Raw genomic sequence first — 19,713 nt, 5'->3', positions numbered from 1 at the left:
GTATATTCTTCAAAGGCAGCACGTGCAAATACAGGCATCTCCTAAATATTCATTAAAGTTGATACTTCCATTAAGTGCCTCAAAACCAGGCCCAAAAGGTCAGCCTCTAGAGGTAAAGTTCAATCCTTGATCTTTTCGGCTCAGACTTCAGCGAGAGGATAATTATGATGGGGATTTGATAATATGATGCCTTTACCTAGCAAGCACAGGACAGCATGACCCAAAAGACAGAGCTGAAGACTGCATTCTGTCCCCGACTTTATCACTGTCTTGTTGTGTGACCTTGAGAAAATGGTTTCATTACCCTCTATGCCTGTTTTTCCATTAGTAAAATGGGATAAGCATCCAGCGGGGGAATTTCAAATGTGGATAATGTCTGTAAAATTTCGGAAGAGATGACACACAAATGACTGATTTAATCCATTTGGCTACTTGTTAGCAATTCTACAACAAAGTAGGAAATAAAAGGTATTTGAAAATGAGTATGGGACTAGGGGCTATTTTGTGGGGGATTGTCTTTGGATTTTTGATTGTCATCCATGGATGGCAGAATCATTTATTTTCTTTATTTTTCTCTTTGACTTTTTTAGAGTGCATGACCAGGAGTGATATCACTGTGCTAAGGTGGATGATGATGATGATGATGACAAGAGGAGAAAGAAGAATTTATATAGTTCTTTAAAGTATGTAGAATGCTTTACAAATATTGACTTCAATCATTCTCCTCATCATTGTACCTGATTTCCTATACTTGAAATTATGCCTTACCTGCTGGGGATTGTAGGAGGAAGGAAAATTCATGCTGGAACATCCCTCAGCACTTGAGGCTTTTTTGTCCTGGAACAATTCACCACTCCTTTGGTCTGTCAATCCTAGAATATCCCTTCACAAAGTTCACTCTATTTCTGGTTCTGTTGAGTTCCAATTAGAGCATCCATTTTTGCTTTGTATGGAAGAAATCAGACCGTTTTGTTTTTATTTTTCTTAAGGCTTTGACCCTGACTTTTTAGACTTCTTCCACACTACCTTTATGTGTTATCTTCTCCATTTAGAATATAAACACTTTGAGGTATTTCTTTTTGTTTTCTCTGCACATAAGTGCTTAATATATGCTTATTTGTTAATTTTGTTTGTATTATTTCAACCTAATTTGTCAGTGTTATTATTATTTTATAGCTGAGAAAACTGAGGCAAACAGAGACTAAGTGCCCCACTTAGAGTCACACAATTAGTAAATAAATGTCTATGGTGGGATTTGGGCTCAAATCTTCCAGGTTCAGCAATCTATCTTCACCAAACAGCTATGTCTAGGGTATGAATATTTTAATGACTTTTTCATCTAATTTTAAATTGTTTTCTAAATAAAACTAGATCACATTCTGATTACCTCATTCCATATCTCTAATCTGATGTTTATACTTTACATCCCCAGTCCTCAGGTAATTTGGAAATTTAATTCCTACTGCTCTGCCAGAATCATGAGAGGGTCCTTGGATCTCCTACTGAGCAGATTTTGGGGGAAATGGATCATTGTTTATTCCCTTTAAGACTAGAGTGGAGTCACTACATCTCTAGTCTATCTGACAAGCTCTCCGGAGAAAAAAATATGAAGTATGAAAAATATTCAGAAATATCTGGTACAGCCATTGCCTGAAAAGCTGAGTGCTCTGATAAAATATTTTCAAATTCAAATAAAAATGAAAGCTGCTAATCTGTACTTAAGGGTTCCTGAAGGCCACTTGTTAACTTAGCTTTAAAGTAGAACATTATCTCTGTTTTGTTGTAAGTTTATGTATTTTATTAAATATTTCCCAATTGCAATTTAATCTAGGTCTAGGCACTTGGGGAAGTTGTGGGCCATATGGGGCCCTCAGGTCTTGGGTATGACTCCTTGGTTTAGGAGACCTCTCCCTAGCAGCCTATTTTCCTCTCTCTCCTGCCTCTTCAAAAGCTCCTTTTTCCTATCCCAGCCTTAGGACCAATGACATTGCCAGGCTATGTGACCTAGACTTTGCAACTGTGTATTTTATTGCCAACTTTTAAGAATTCTGACTTTGATAAATGAGGTAGAACAATGGAAAGTTTGCCGCATTTAAAACCAGAGGATCTGGGTCCAAATCTTTCTCTATCACTCATTACCTATGTGACTTTAGCCAAGTCACTTAATAGCTCTTGTTCTTGATTTCCTCATCTATAAAATGAGAAAATTGGACTCTATGACCTCTAAGGTACCTTCTAGCTCTAAATCTATGATCTATAAACAGTTGAATCAATTCTCTGGTGCTCTTTCGACTACAACATTCTAGGACGTCACAAGTTGGCGATAATAATGATGCAATTCATTTTGAACAGGCTGTCAGAAGTAAAGTTTTATAAATAAAAACTGGAGCCCTTTAAGGTAAGTGATTTGGAAAACTGTCTCTAGAAACAGGATACAATTTGTTTGAAGTGATGGATCTTCTTAACAATCCGCTTGGATTTTAACTGTAACATTACATATACCACTGAGTCTAACCTTTCTGTTCACACTAACAACTGATTCTGTCTGGACTAGAATTATTAAATTTAAAACAGAGGGACACTATAAATGCCCATTTATCTGGCATGTTGAGATTGGAGTGTTAAAACTTTGTTTAAAATAAAGAAAGTAAATTAACTTTATTGCTGTGACTTTTGAATTTGGATTCTGTTGAGATGAGATTGACATCCTTATAATTTTCTAGGGAAAATTAGGCATATAATTTGGGAATTGTATACATGCTAGTCCATAAAGAGAGGAAAGAACTTAATAATATTAGTCAATAGCATTTCACCACTTTTTAATAGGCTTAAAATTTTGAAAGAACATTATCATTTTTAATGCTACAAAAATGTTTTCCTGCATGTTTTAATTTTGCATTAAAATACTCTATGTTTTTTTTTTCCTACAGCTGACTGGGAAGTTAATAATTAGGGTTTTAAGCTGGTTTTTGGTGAAATTGTGTAGGTGAATCTGATGAAATGAGATTGGGTCCAGCATGTGTGAAATCAATTGTGTGTATGTTCAAACTATATACAGGTCCAACATTAGCTGAAATCGAGATATTTTGGGCAAATTACTTCATCTCTCTAAGCCTCAGATTCCTCATTGAAAAGAAGAAATTAGATAATCTGTCCTCCCAACTCTATGGACTATCACCTTAGATAAAATATTCCTCTTAGAATTCTACTGAATTGAAAAAAAATACATTTATTTACTCCTTTGTGCTGATTTTATTAAACCAACTTTCATTAACTTTTATTAGCACTGTTCAAATAATGGAGAAATTTAGATCAGTCACATATCTTTCCTTGTGGCAATATACAATTAATGTTAATATAGCATGAGAGAAAAGTAAATTTTTTAAAAGGGGAAAAGATAATACTTAGTAAGGAATGGGATTAGAAAATGAATAATAGAAGACATATTTTGGCTTTGATAATGAAGAATTTAGGCAAAGATATAGGAAAAGAAATATTTTATTCAGAATGAATGCTGATCAAAAGCATGGAGGCAGGAAAATATGGGTTCTATTTATGTCCAATTTAATTGGATAATTGGGGGAAAAACTTAGTTTGAGATAAACCTAGTAAGATTGGTTGTTATTTGATTGTTCAGGATTATGAATTTGGAAACGGATTTTAAACTTTATTTTGAAGGCACAAAGGAGCTATTGAAGATTTTGAGAAGAATGATATTACCAAAATGATCAGGTCTTATAATTTCAGGACCCAAGCTGTTTCTCTTATATTATGTTGCCAATTGCTGCAAAGACAGACCAAGATAGATGAAATGTTAAAAAAAAAAATTTGCCCTTTGCAAATATAGTCCCTAATACTCTATTGAAACATATATAGATAGATAGATAGATAGATAGATAGATAGATAGATAGATTTAAAATGAGCCTGATATTATTGTAATAGAATATTACATGTATATTGTTTTCCTGGAACTTCCTTCTTAACCTTACATTAATTCATAAAAACTTTCCCATGATTCTCTGTATTCATGCTTGCATTTCTTATAGCACCATAGTACTCTTTTACATACATGTATCATAGTTTATTTAACCATTCTTTGTTAGATGGGCATCAAATTTGTTTAATATTTTTTTGCTACCACAAAATATGGTATGAATATTTTGGTGAATATGGGACCTTTTGGAAATGAGCTCCATGGTCTATATGCCTAACAGTGGACTATCTGGGTAAAGTGGTACAGGCATTTTAATAACTTAATTTGAATAATTCCAAAGTTCTAAAATATTTGTACAATCATCAACACAGTGTATCTATCTTTCATAATTCCTCTTATACTTTTTGTCCCTGTCTTTTGTTACATATACCATAAAATGATCCTCTTTCAGCCCAAATTCTACCTGTCTTTGAAGCTGCTAACATTGTTGTCCATCTTCTCCTCCTAAATATTTTCTCCCTTTTAGGATCTTGCAGGTATATCCTTCTATTTTTCTTCCTTTCAATTTAACCACTTCATCTCAGTCTCCTTTGTAGACTCACCAGCCATATTATGCTCCCTACTAGTGTGTTCCCCCAAAATCTGTCTCTAGATCTCTTTCCATTGTATATCTTAAGGGTCTCAATCAGTTGCCATAGGTTTAATTTTAACTTCTATGCAGATTTTTTCCTAGATGTTACACATTTAGTCCTTGTTTCCTGGGACCTTCATTATTGTACACCCAACTTCTTATTAGACATTTTAAACTGCATATGACAGAGACATCTCAAATTAAACATTCACCAAACTAAGTCACTTTCCTTTCAAAAGTCTTATCCAACAATTTAGGTTTATAAACTTAGCACTATCCTTAATTCCTCATTCTCATCAAATATACAAATACCAGATTTGTTTCTTTAGTCTTTACATCTCTCACATCCAACCCCTTCTTGCTACTCAAATGGTTACTCCTTTAGTTCATGCCTTTAGTCAATTTTCACTTAGATTCTTTCAACTTTGTACTAACTGATTTCCCCTAGCTCAATTTCCTAGCTCTTCTTGTCTATTCTACACATAGCCACCTATGTAATTTTTCTTAAGCCCAAATCTGATCATACCACTCCCCTACACAATGAACTCCAATAACTACCTTTTCCCTTTAGGATAAAATATAAACTCTTTTTTTGTAATTTGTAAAGTCATTCACAACCTGGTACTAATCTACCTTTCTAATATTGTTATATATTATAATCCCTTTTCTACCCTGTGATCCCTACAGAATGATCTTCCTATTCTGTTTCCATGCCTTTGCATTATAGTCACCAGACTTGGAATATATGTCTTCTTCATCTCTGTCCCATACAACATCTCTCTTATTCAAGATATAATTTAAGTACCTACCTGAAATCTTTCTTAATCTCCCCAATTGATAGTTCTTTTGCCCCTAAATACATTATATTAAACTTATTCACCATATTCTATAAAGATATATATTAATAGATATATACCTACATCTCTTAGTTTTCTTTTTTTTTAGAAACATACATTTTTGTGCATATGTAATTGTTGTTGTTCATCATTTCAGTCATGTCAGATCCTTTTTGACCCTTTTTGGGGTTTTCTTGGCAAAGATTTTAGTGTGGCTTGCCATTTTATTCTCTAGTTCATTTGACAGATGAGTCATTTGACAGATCAGTCATGTCAGATCCTTTTTGACCCTTTTTGGGGTTTTCTTGGCAAAGATTTTAGTGTGGCTTGCCATTTTATTCTCTAGTTCATTTGACAGATGAGGAAACTGAGGCAAACAGGGTTAAGTGATTTGTCCAAGGCCATATAAGTAGCAAGTGTCTGAGGCCAGATTTGAACTCTAGATTTCCTGATTCCAGGGCCAACACTCTATCCATTGCACCCCCTAGATGCCTGCCTGTTCATACTTATATCTACAAATTCATATACACACATATATGTATATATATATATATATACACATACATGTACTTATTGTTTACCTAGTAGAATGTAAACTCCTTGAGAACAATAATTAATTCAGTATTTTTATTTGTATCTCCACCGAATAGCATAGTATCTGATAAGTAATAGATGATCAATGGAGGCTTATTTTCTAAGATGAATCTTGCTGAGAAAAAGGAAGGAAAAAAGAAGTAAAATAGAAAGGAAGGGAGGAAGGAAGGAAAAAGGGAAGAAGGAAGGAAGGAGAAAAAAAGAAGGAAGGAGAATAAAGGAAGGAAAGAAGGAAGGAAGAAGGAAGGAGAAGAAGGAGGGAGAATAAAGAGGGAGGGATAAAAGGAGGGAGTAAAGAAGAAAGAAAAGTAACTATGTATCAATTATTTAAAATGTTAGATGAGAAGGGGAGTTAAGGCAATTCCTAGGCCACTGAGTGGCCTCTGTTTTCATTTAAGTAGGAGAATGTCATTTGTTATAATTTTGGAGAGGAAATGTGGTGATAGGAGCTTTAGAAAAGAGAAAAAAAATTAGAACAGTTGAAGTGAGAAATGAGAGGGAATATGAAATCAAAGAGAAACAAGGGCCAGCTGAGGTTAGAAAGCTTACATTTATAGTGAATGAAATCACCTTTGTTTCTTGACTGTTTTCAAAGTGCAGTAGAGAAATCATAAAGATAGACTAACTCTAGGATTGAAGATTAGCAATGTCTGGAATTGTGAAAAGTCAGGGGATCCCTTAATTACAGAGCTGGTAAGTAGGCCCTCCGACTTTAAAAGTCCCGTATTCTTTCTACTATATTGTGTTGTCAAATGTTGCAAAGAGCAAAAGTTAGAAGTAGCTTAAATTATTATTTTCTTTATCTAGCAAGGGTTCTAAACTTGAAGGTGATAGAAGTCTATGAACTTTTATGGGAAAATAAATATTTTTAGTAACTTCTAAATGAAATTCAGCATTCCTTCAATAATTTAAAAATATCATACTGAGGAATCCATAGAGATTGCTTAAGGAGACAAAATATAAAATACAAAAACAAAAAGTTGTGGTCTAGGGTGGTAGATATTGAATAAATAAAGTGCACGATATGATTCAAACTATTCTTCATTTGGTCTTCGTATATCTTATATCACCCTCCCCAAAATACTTTATGATCTAGTAACACTGGCTTCTTTGTTATTCCTTAATGAGATACTCCATTCTCCGGACTAAGAATTTTCACTGGCTGTTTCCCATGTCTTGAATTCTCTCTTTCTTCAACTTTACCTCTTTGGTCCCCTGGATTCTTATTCTTAAAGTCCTATTTTCTATTTTCTCCTGTTTATTCTCTCTCTCTCTCTCTCTCTCTCTCTCTCTCTCTCTCTCTCTCTCTCTCTCTCTCTCTCTCTCTCTCTCTCTCTCTCTCCTATCCTTCTCAAATTCCCTTTGTCCTCCTTTGTTTATAACACCTCCCTTTGTGTATTTTATCCCTTTCTCCTTATTTCCCAATTGAGTAAAATAGATTTCCCTCTTTGAACCAATTCAGATTATAATGAGGTTGAAGCATTGCCAGCTCACCCCCATTTTCCTCTCCACTATAAAAGGTTTTTCTTGTATGTCTCTTTTTATGTGACAAAATCTCCTCCATCCATCTCCTTCATCCTTTTCTCCCAGTGCACCCTTCTTTCTCACTCCATTTTTTGAGATTGTGACAACATAATAGATTTAATCAGACTCCCTCTTTCTGTGCAGAATCCAACAGCCCTAATAATGATAGAAGCATCATCTTCCTCTATAACAATGTAAGCAGTGTAAATTTATTGAGCCCTTTAGATTTCTCTTTCTTGTTTACTTTTCCATGCGTCTCTTGAGTCTTCTATTTTATGTCAAATTTTCTATTCAGCTCTTATCTTTTCATCAGGAATGCTTTGAAAGTCTTCTATTTCATTAAATATCCATTCCCCTCATGAGGATAATACTCAGTTTTGTTGAATAGACTATTCTTAAATGTAATCCTACTTCCTCCTTTGCACTATGGAATATCATATTCCAAGCCCTCCTCTCCTTTAACATGGAAGCTGCTAAATCCTGTGTGATCATGAATGTGACTTCATAACATTTGAATGATTTCTTTCTGGCTATTTGCAGTATTTTCCCCTTAAGGAATTTGGTGATAATATCCCTGGGAGCTTTAATTTGGTATACCTTTTATGAGATTATCAGTGAATTATTTCAGTTTCTTTATATCTAAGGTATTGGAGTGGTTTTCCTTTATAATCTCTTGAAATATGATGTCTGAATTCCTTTTTTGATCCTAATGTTCAATAATTTTTGAATGATCTTTAAATATTTCAGTTTCATCTATTTTTTCATTTTTTAAATTTTATCTTAATTTTTCTTCAAGTTCAATGGAATCATTAGTTTTCATTTGTCCAATTTTAATTTTTTAAAGAAGTATTTTCTTCAGTGAATTTTTGTATCTCCTTTTCCATTGGCTTATGCAGGTTTTTAAGGTATTATTTTCTTCAGTATTTTTTGTGCTTTGTTCACCAAGTTTTTGATTCTTTTTTTTTTCATAATTGTATTACCTCAATCTCATTTCTTTTTCTGGCTTGTTTACCTTTCTTATCTCTTTAATTCTCCTGGGAATTATTGTTGGCTGGAGACCAAGTAATACATTTTTGAAGCTCTGATTGTACCTGTGTTCAGTTTGTTATCTTATAAGTTTGTGTCTTAGTCTTTCCTGCCACCATAGTAGCTTTTAGTGATCAAGTTCCTTTTTTCTTGTTGTTTGATCATTTTTCTAGTTTTTTTCTTCATTTTGAACTTTGTTAATCTTTTGGTTCTACTTCTTAGAGATGGGAAGACATTATCCCAAGCTTTAGGATTTGGTGTACTGCTGTTTTCAGAACTAGTTCTGGGAGGTCTGCAAGTTTTCAGTGTTTTCAAAGTGGTATGATCCAGGGAGAGGCATGTTTTTTGCTCTCCTGATCTGGGCTCTGGTATTTATCAGGAAGGGTCCTGCTCCCCTGTAGCCACAAACACTATCACTCCTCTCTTCCTTGGAGCAGCTACCAGGGTCCTTACTCCCTTGTGACCAGTTAGAAGCATTTTTGTTTGCCCTGGTACAACAATCCAAAACTGTATATAGAGAATAGACAATTAGCACCAAGTCCTGCTCCCATAGCCACCATCTCTTTATGACCAGTTCTTTGACCCATTTACTGTCTCTAGTCTGAGAGCTCTTAAAGCTGCTGCTGCTATTGTGGCAGCCTCCAAGACCCCACTGGTGGTGTTGCTGTACATTTAGCTATCCCCAACCCCATGTCACCTATATTGTCTTAGTTTGGAAAAATGCCTCACTCTGACTTATTTTAAAGTTATTTAGAGGAGAATATTGGGAAAATTCAGCTGGTTTGCTGCCTGTATTCTGCTATCTTCGCTCAACTTTTATGTCTCATTTTCATTGAAGAATAGATTTTGAAAAAAAAATCAACCCACTGTCTTCTCAGAGGGAAAGCACATTAGTTCTTTAAACAGGTGCTGCTAGTATTGATTAGCTAAATTTAGCTTTTCTTCTTTCAGCCTCTCCCCCTCTTTCCTTTTCTCTTTACTCTGGATTCTATAATTATCCAGTAATCTATATTGCTGGGGATTTCTTAGGACAATTCCGGGAAAGCAAAAGTTGTTGCATTTCTTTTCCTAGGGAGAAAGTATCAGCATGGGAGAAGCCTGCAGAAACTTTAGTGAAAGTCAATGCTATCCCTTTGCATTTATCACTGCCAGTCTTGCTCTGCATATTTTTGGTATTCGCCATGCATTGTTAACAGTGATTGTCATGTAATTAAATCACTGCTCATCACAAGAGCCTGGTTTTTATGCTGAGATAAGCATCAGAAGTCTGCTGCAGGGCCCCCAGATCAATAAAGATGTTCCCAGTAGGATTACAAAGAGGCTGGGGGTGAGCAGGGCACCAGAATTAATTAGGGATGATTTCTCTTTTTCTTCTTACATTCAATACATTTTTAATTGTTTATCCATTTTCGATGGGTTCTTTAAGAAAAAAAAAATCTACCCTGTTACCCAAACACTTCCATTCTGCCATCTTTGGGATATAGAGGTCCCATGCCACAGTCATTGCCAAAGCTTACTGTGGTGTTAACCCAAACTGAATGAATGTTCTCAGGATCTGAAATATTTTTTATTTGTTTGTTTCTTTAAAGGAGCTTTGGAATTCTGGGTGGCCAGCCAAGTTCAAAAAGCTATTTGAGCATTAAAGACAGACTGCTTTGAACTATATGGTATTTGTACTTGATTTAGGATTTGCCTTGGACTTAACTGAATGTGATTTTCATTTTCTACAAGTATTCAGCTTTTGAGAAAGAGAAAAGCTAGAGCCAGAGAGAGCTTTTTTAGCCTTTAAACAAGTCTGATAAACTAGCATTTTGATGAATGATGGGTGAAGGAATAAGAAACACGTGGGATATGAAGATGAAGGAAGAAGCTACTGCCTTTAAACAAATAGCTCCTACACAAATGTTCTACTGCCTTAGAGCTGCTGGAATGGCACTAGTTGCATCAATTTCTGGATTCCTCCAATTATTGAAATTTGTTGAAAGAAATATAAAAGAAGAAAGAAAAGGAGATTTAAAGGAGGCAATGGTAATGAGATGAGTGCAGACTGAAGAAACAGTAAATAGAGAGGAATGATTTATTCCTGTGAGAAAACAAAAAAATAAAAGGAATGCAAAATGTGTCAGGAAAAGAATAATGTTTTACCACTTATTGAAGACCAAATGAAGTAGAAGCAGTGCTGGACCTGAAGTCTGGGGACATTCAAGTCTGGTGGAGTGTGGGGCTTGGAGATAGGAAGGCTCATCTTCCCGAGTTCAAATCTGGCTTCATTTATTTACTAGCTATGTGACCATGGGCCTTGTTTGCCTTAGTTTTCTCTTCTGTAAAATGAGCTGGAGAAGGGAATAACAAACTATTCCAGTATCCCAGTAAACTACAAATGGGTCACAACAAGTTGGACATGACTGAAATGACTGAATAACAACAACTACTGCATCTACCTCCCATGGCTTCTACCTATCATCTAGTTTCACTGGACATTGATCTCTCTCACATACTTTGTAACCCAGCCTTTTCCATAGCCAACACTCTTAAATGGAATATACCCCCATATATCCTCCACTTCACAGAATGTCTCTTTAAGATGAAATTTAGTTATTACCTTCTGTAGAAATTCTATCTTTTTTGATTTCCTCAATGGCTAATGCCTTCCCTCCCAAACTACATTTTATTTTTTATTATTTTGTACGATGTTTGTATTTATTAACTTCATATTTATTCTGTATAGGTATATCTTCACATAAATATACATATATGTTTGCAACATCCTAAATGTCAGCACAATGTTAAGACTTCTATATATCTTTAATAACTTCTGCATGTAAACCTATATAATTATTTTAAAATTTAATTATTGACTTTATATACCTATTTAGTTTTTTGAATAATAGAATTTTAATTTTAACAAGATTGAATACTTTGTATTATTTGTATTATATAATACATTATGATGTATTGCTTGTTCAAGTTTCTCGATGACAATTTCTCAGAACAGTGGATTGGTAAAAGAAGTGTTTTTTCTAGATCACCTTGATCACATGATATAACTCCATTAGATTTTTTTTCTTTCAGAGTCACTTTAAAACTGTCATGTATTCATGAAAACCTAATTTTTTGGTTGATCTTAAGGCTGAGATTACAAATGCAATCCTTTAAGGAATTGAAGAACAACTGATAAAAGATTTTACAAGGTTCAAAAATTGACTAGAGAAATGTACAATACAAGATGGTGGTTATATGGAATTTAACAAGAAACATATGAATATTTAAAATATTAAATAATTAACATTTCAATTTTTATAAGATTGTGGCATTTATATTTTGAAAGTTATTAAAACAAAATTGCTCTAAGATTTTTAGGATATCACAAACACACTCATTTATATGTATATATAAAATGTGTCTCCTCCATTTGAATATAAATTACATGGGAATAACAATTGTATGTTCTTGGAGATTGTATTTATTTGTATTTCTAGTGACAGGAACATAGTAGGTGCTTAATAAATGATTAATTGATTAAACTATAAACCGTACAAGACTGTTGTGATAAATGAGACTTTGTAGATCTTAAAATACTGTATAACTGGTAACAGGAAAATAATGACAATGACCAGGGAGTACTGTAAATAGTCATTTATTTGCTTATATCTCATAGTGGACTCTTTTGAGTCTGACTCTTTGAGACCCCATGTACCATAGAACATTAGTCCCTTCTGTTCACCACTATCTCCTAAAGCCTGCTCAAGGTCATGTTCATTGTTTCTATGACACTATCTATCCATTCTATCCTCTGTCATTCCCTTTTCCTTTCCTCTTCAAATTTTTCCAATATCAGGGTCTTTTCCAGTGAATCTTGTCTTCTCGTTATATGGCCAAAGTATTTCAGCTTCATCTCTAGTATTTGACCTTCTAGTGAATAGTCCGAGTTAATTTCTTCAACTATTGATTGATTTGATCTTTTTTCTGTCCATGAGACTCTCAAATGTCTTCTCTAACATAATTGGAAAGTGTTAATTCTGCAGCACTCAGTTTTCCTTATAGTCCAACTCTCATGGTCAATCTTTGATACTGGAAAAATTATAGCTGTGACTATATGGACCTTTTGCCAACAAGGTGTTGGCTCTGCTTTTTAGTATGCTATCTTGGTTTGCTTATCTTTTCTTCCAAAGGACAAGCATCTTTTAATTCATGGCTACAATCAGAATGGGCACTTATCTTTGATCCCAAGAATGTAAAATTTGACACTGCTTCCATTTCTTTTCCCTCTATTTGCCAGGAAGTGATGAGACCAACTGTCCAAATCTTAGTTTGTTGTTGTTTTTGCTAAACTTCAAATCAGCTTTTAGTTCTCCCTTTTCACTCATATCAGGAGGCTTCTTAATTCTTTTTTACTGTCTGCCATCAGAATGGTATCATCAGTATATGTGAGATTTTTGATATGTCTGTTGGCAGCCTTATTTCCAGCTTTTGAGTCATCCAACCTAGTATTTCACATGGTGTTCTCTACATATAATTTAAATAAATAAGGTGACAAAATATGGCTTATAATGCTTTTTTTCCAATCTTAAGCCAATCAGTTGTTCCATGTTTGGTATTAGATATTGCTTCATGGCCTACATACAGCTTCCTCCAGAGTCAATTAAGATAATCAGGCACTCCTATCTCTTTGAGGACTTGTCACATCTTATAGTGATCCAAAAAGTCAAAGGCTTTAGGGTAGTCAATGAAGCAGAATGAAACAGAAGTAAATTTTTTTTTTTTTTAAAGGAACTCTTCCTTTTTGTATAACTCAGCAAATGTTGGTAATTTGGTCTTTTATTCTTCTTCCTTTTCAAAAACCAGTATGCCCTTTTGATAATTTCTGGCTCACATATTGCTGAAACCCAGCTTGCAGAATGTTAATCATAACCTTGCAGGCATATGAAGTGAGTGCAATTAACATTCCTTAACATTATCCTTTTTTAGGATTGGGATATAAGCCAATATTTTCCATTTCAGTGGTCATTATTAAATTTTCCAAATTTATTGGCATATTTTGTCAATTTTGTTGTCACACAGCACTTAAACAGTGTCATCTTATAGTCGTTGCTTTTTAATAGCTCAACTAGAATTGTCATCTCTATTAGCCTTATCGATAGAAATTCTTTGTTTTTTTGTTGCTGCCCCTATGCAATATTGCAAACCTCTGTCCATAGTTCTTTAGATACTCTATCAGATCTAAACCCTTAAATGTTTATTATTTTTATTTAATATTCATAAGAGATATTTTTAGTTCTTACCTAAATGGTCCAAGAGTTTTCCCTACTTTATTTAATTTGTCTGAATTTTACAATAAGAAATTTATGATCTAAGCCACAGTCAGCTCCAGGTCTGATTGTATAAAAGCTCTTTGCTTTTGGCTGCAAAGTATATCAATATGATTCTGAGAAATGACCATCTGGCGATGTCCATCTGTAGAGTTGCTTTTTAGGTTGTTGAAAAAGTTTGCTGTGACCAGTGAATTATCTTCACAAAACTCTACTAGTTGCTGCCCTGATTCATTTTTGTACTCCAAAGCCAATTATCTTTTAATTTTCTAGTTTAGTATTTCAAAACCCTGTAATGAATGTGACATCTTTTTTGATATTATTTCTGGAGATGTAGATTTTCACATAACTGAGGCATTTTGTGTTCTTCAGTATTAGTGGTTAGAACATAGACTTATATTACTGGGATGTTGAATAGTTTGCCTTGGACTTGAACAGATATCATTGTCCTTTTTAAAATTATATCCCAGTACTGTATTTCTTACTTTTTTATTGATTGTGAGAGTTACTCCATTTGTTCTAAAAGATTCTTATTCACGGTAGTAAATGTAAGGATCACCTGAATTAAAGCCAACTTATTCCTACCATTTGAGTTTATCAACATAAAAGATGACTGATTAATCTTTACATCTTTTCTTTGACCTCTTCAACTTACCTTGGTATCTTAGCTTCCTATGCAATGTTGATCTTTACAACATTGGATTTTCCTTTTGCCATCAGTGTAAAGCAGAGGAAAACATATTCCAACTAGTCCTGACTACCTAGATTGCCTTAAAACATGGGCTTCCTGACCTTCTGTCTAATTGTCGTCAAATGATCAGTATATTATCCCAAGAGAAGCACCAGCAAATTGCTGTAAAGTATACTTTTAAACAATTAAAGACCATCTCCTAAATTATACAAGTGGTAGTCATCATTCTATGTTAGCTGATTACCCACACCTTGAAAACACATACATATTAAAAAAAGAAAACTGACATATTTTAAATACTGAAATATCAATAGATAAGGATCATGCAGAATAACATTTTCATTAAAAGTGACACTGGAGACAGACTTTGGAATGATTTTCAGTGCCTGTCATTTGACAGGCCTCCAACCAAGGGTTAGCTCTATCTCATTCTATTAAACACTATTAACAAGAATATGCTTGGTACCTGAAGGAAGGAAAACTGAGCAAAAACTCACAATGGTAATGTACTGCAAGATGTTTATCTAGCAACTTTTCTTTGAAGAAGTTCAAAGGATTTCACAGACATTTGGTTTTTTTGACCACTAAAAAGAGAGGAAGATTCAGTTGTGTGTTATCAGGACTGTTTATGCATTTTCAATGGTTGGAAAATTAGCAACAGCCTGGGGAAGATGATGGATACTTTATTATTATTATTATTATTATTATTATTATTTAAAATATTAATACTTTTTAAAAACATATTTTTCTCATGCCAGAAAATTCTTTGTCATCATTTATCTTGGGATAAAGAATATGTTTTGCAGTTAAGGCTCCTACCTCCTAGTGGATCATTACATATAAGGAAACATGATTTTCTGTTGTGCTAAACTGGGATGGGGCATAATAGTTAAATCTTGCCTAGGGATTACACATTCCTTTTCTAGAACTGGTTGTGGATTTGGTCATTTTATTAACCATCAACCAATATGACCACTTCTGTAGTTGAATTATCTAGGACTCTCTATTGATTTTGAATAGCCAATTAATAGATATTTATTAAGTGCCTTCTGTATGCCAGACATTATACTAAGGTTATTCTCTTCTTCCTCTTCACTACTTCAACTGGATGATCTCTTGCGCTCCTACGGATTTAATTGCTGTCTCTACTGATGACCTTCAAATCTACTTATCCTATCTTATTTTCTCTTCTGACCTCCAATCTTGCATCTCCATCTATCTTTCAGACTTTCAAAAGCTCGACCACTAGCAGACATCTTACGCTCAATATGTGCAAAACTAGGTCATTATCTTTTCCCCTAAGTTCTCCATTCCCCTACTATATTACTATTACTATATAGGGCAATATCATCTTCCCAGTGCCTCAGGCTCCCAACTAGGTTGTCATTCAGTTCCAAACTATCTCTCATCTCTGTAATTAGTATACTGTTAAGACCTGCCATTTCACCCTTGCAACATAGCTGGTCTATATGCCATCTCTCAGGACACCTCAAGCCTTGACTATTCCAATAGCCTGCTGGAAGGTCTCCTTGCCTCAAGTCTCTCCATACTTCACTAAGCCTGTCATCACTGGAATATTGTAAGGAGTATTGATGTGATTCCAATTAGGAGAAGGAGGATAGAGTCAAAGTGAAATCACATGGTTAGTCCAGAAGTGAGAAGGAGTGCTGAGAGAGCTCCTGTGAGAGGTCATGGGCTAAGGTTTACCTAATACACAAGTCCAATAATGTCACATATAGTATTCCCTGATTTTCCCCTCCATCTTTTGAATTCAAAGCCCTTTATAATCTAGTAGCATTTCTAATTAGAATTAGGGGCAGCTGGAGAGCACAATGCATAGAGTACCCAGCCAGGAATCAAAATGAACTGAGTTCAAATTTGGCTCCAGACACTTATTAGTTCTAAGATCCATAGGACAATATCAGGCAAGGGACAATCTCTGGCTGCCTCAGTTTCCTCTTCTCTATAATGGAGATAATAACAGCACTACCTTCCAAGGTTGCTATGAAAACCAAATGAGGTGATAATTGTAAAGGGCTTGATCCTATCTATAGTTAGTATAAATGTTAGTTATTATTATAATCTAATATTTAGCTAATATTATTATTAGAACTCTGTGCTCAGGGTAACTATATCTCTATTGTTGTTTGTCCTTCCTTGTTAAAAAAGGACCATGACTTTGAGAAGGTGATGTCATGACTTGCAATGAATTGGATTAAGTAAGGTAGAGCTGTGCAAAATCAGTAACCTCACTTTCCCCTCCAGAGCCATCTGGGTGGTGGTCCAGTGGCCAGGTCTAGATCAGGAGGATTAGAAATGGCTTTGAATGCAATAGGAGACCTTGATCTTTTTATTGTAAGGGCTTTAATAGGTTTCAGTTTGACTGAGGAAATATCCTCTTTTATGCTTCCAAAAGCAATCAGTCTGGAGAGAATGCCCACATAGTTTCTGGCCAAAACAGATACAATTCCATTTTGCAACTATCAGACTTCTTTAAGAAGACAACCTTTGACAGAATTATCCTGTACTTGAATGGAATAAAGAATTTGGTACTGAATGACTGGAAGATCTGGATTTTGTGAGTTGCTTGGACAATACATAACTGATGTGAATGCAAATGATCTGTTTAGTAGTCTTGCGAAGTTGTCTATCTCCTGGGAGAGTAGAATATATGTGATGGGTTATTGTTTAATACTTTAAGTATTTGCATATGCATGCTTATGAGTGAGTTTTAAGCATGTCTTTTGTGGTAGAGGATATAATTAGCTGTTCTGTATCTGATATCTACTTTGTGCATCCCTTTTCTTGAGGGACTCTGCTAATTCCTCTTAGAAGAAACTCTAAACATGAGTCATACCTGAATTTGCTTAAAAGATTTTCCCCTAAAGTTATACTCTGAGGTGGTGGCATGAGGAGCTAGAGAGTGCAGAAAAACAAATACAAATACAAATACAAAACCTTCACTGCTCTCTTAAATATGTGAATACCCAAGGATGAATATGGTCTCGTGATTTAAGACCATCACATATGAGGAAACTGAGACCTACAGTCTCAGACATTGGATTCAAGACCAGATCCTGTGATTCTGAATCCAGTCCTGTTTTTCAAGACCCTAATGTCATGTAGTCTATCTATATCATTTTATAAATCCCAAAATTAAGGAACAGGAATGTAAATGTTTTGTACCAAAATTAATAGATGACAAAGCTTGAATAAGAATTCAGATCTAATTTTCTTTCTCTACACTATGCTGCCTTTTGTTTCCCAATTTTCTCTTAAAATCATTTGGAATAATTAAAAAAACATGCATAGTATCTTTATGCACTCATCATGATTTATTTTGTATTAATAGTATTTGTAAATGTATGTTTTTCCTAAGATCAAAGGATCATAGATTCAGATCTGAAAGAGACCCTAGAAGCCTTTTCATTTTACAGGTGAGAAGATTGAGGGTCAGAGAGGTTAAGATATTTGTATAATGTTACACAATTAATAAGTATTTGAGAAAAGAATTGAACATACATCTGCTTGATTCCAATCCCAGGGTCCATTGTACTACCTCCCTGCTGCCTTCCACTAGGCTATATTTCCTTGAGAATAGGACCAAGTCTTGGCTACCTTTGTATGCATTTAGTATAATATACTGTACTAGTAGACATTTAATAAATATATGCTATTGAGTTGAGCTAAAAATGAAGATGAACTGGTTACAAGGCAAGAGTGCAAGTACTGTCCTAGTATATATGAAATAGTCAAGAATGAGAGGAAAGTCCTTAGTACTTTGCATGAATCCTCCCTGGAAAATATTTAGAAAGACACAGAGCTTATATAGAATGGGAGGGTTTGGGGAAGTTTTAGTCTGTAGTAGGATACAGGGCCTTAGTACTACATACCACAGTCTTGATAGCTAGGAACTATTATTGTATTTGGGGCAGCTAAGTGAACAGTGGATATGGTGCTGGACCTGAAGACTTCTTGAGCTCAAAGATGGCCTCAGACACTTGCTACTTGTGTGACCCTAGCAAAGTCACTCATCTAACTCTTTCTTCTTCAGTTTTCTTTTCTGTAAAACGAGTTGGAGAAGGAAATAGGAAGCCATTCTACATCTCTATCTAGAAAACCACAAATGGGGTCATAAAGAATCAGACATGGTGAACTAATGAAAAAAAATTCAGAGGAAGGTGGTCTAAGTGTACCTGATTTAAAGCTATATTATAAAGCAACAGTCAACAAAACCATTTGATATTGGCTAAGAAATAGACTAGTTGATCAGTGGCATAGGTGAGGTTCATAGGGCAAGATAGTGAATAAAAATAGCAATCTAATCTTTGACAAACCCAAAGATCCCAAATTTGGGGATAAGAATTCATTATTTGACAAAAACAGCTGGGAAAACTGGAAATTAGTATGGCAGAAACTAGGCATGGACCCACATTTAACACCACATACTAAGATTAGATCAAAATGGGTCCAAGATTTAGGCATAAAGAACGAAATCATAAATAAATTGGAGGAACATGGGATGGTTTACCTCTCAGACTTGTGGAGGAGGAAGGAGTTTGTGTCCAAGGGAGAACTAGAGACCATTATTGATCACAAAATAGAAAATTTTGATTACACCAAATTAAAAAGTTTCTGCATAAACAAAACTAATGCAAACAAGATTAGAAGGGAAGTAACAAATTGGGAAAACATTTTTACAGTTAAAGGTTCTAATAAAGGCCTCATCTCCAAAATATACAGAGAATTAACTTTAATTTATAAGAAATCAAGCCATTCTCCAATTGATAAATGGTCAAAGGATATGAACAGACAATTTTCAGATGATGAAATTAAAACTATTTCCACTCATATGAAAGAGTGTTCCAAATCACTATTGATCAGAGAAATGCAAATTAAGACAACTCTGAGGTATCATTACACACCTGTCAGATTGGCTAAGATGACAGGAACAAATAATGATGAATGTTGGAGGGGCTGTGGGAAAACTGGGACACTGATGCATTGTTGGTGGAGTTGTGAAAGAATCCAGCCATTCTGGAGAGCAATCTGGAATTATGCCCAAAAAGTTATCAAAATGTGCATACCCTTTGACCCAGCCATACTACTACTGGGCTTATACCCCAAGGAAATATTAAAGAAGGGAAAGGGACCTGTATGTGCCAAA

The sequence above is a fragment of the Sminthopsis crassicaudata genome, chromosome 2, assembly GCF_048593235.1.
Source record: "Sminthopsis crassicaudata isolate SCR6 chromosome 2, ASM4859323v1, whole genome shotgun sequence".
Taxonomy (NCBI): Eukaryota; Metazoa; Chordata; class Mammalia; order Dasyuromorphia; family Dasyuridae; genus Sminthopsis; species Sminthopsis crassicaudata.
This window is presented reverse-complemented; position numbering follows the sequence as displayed.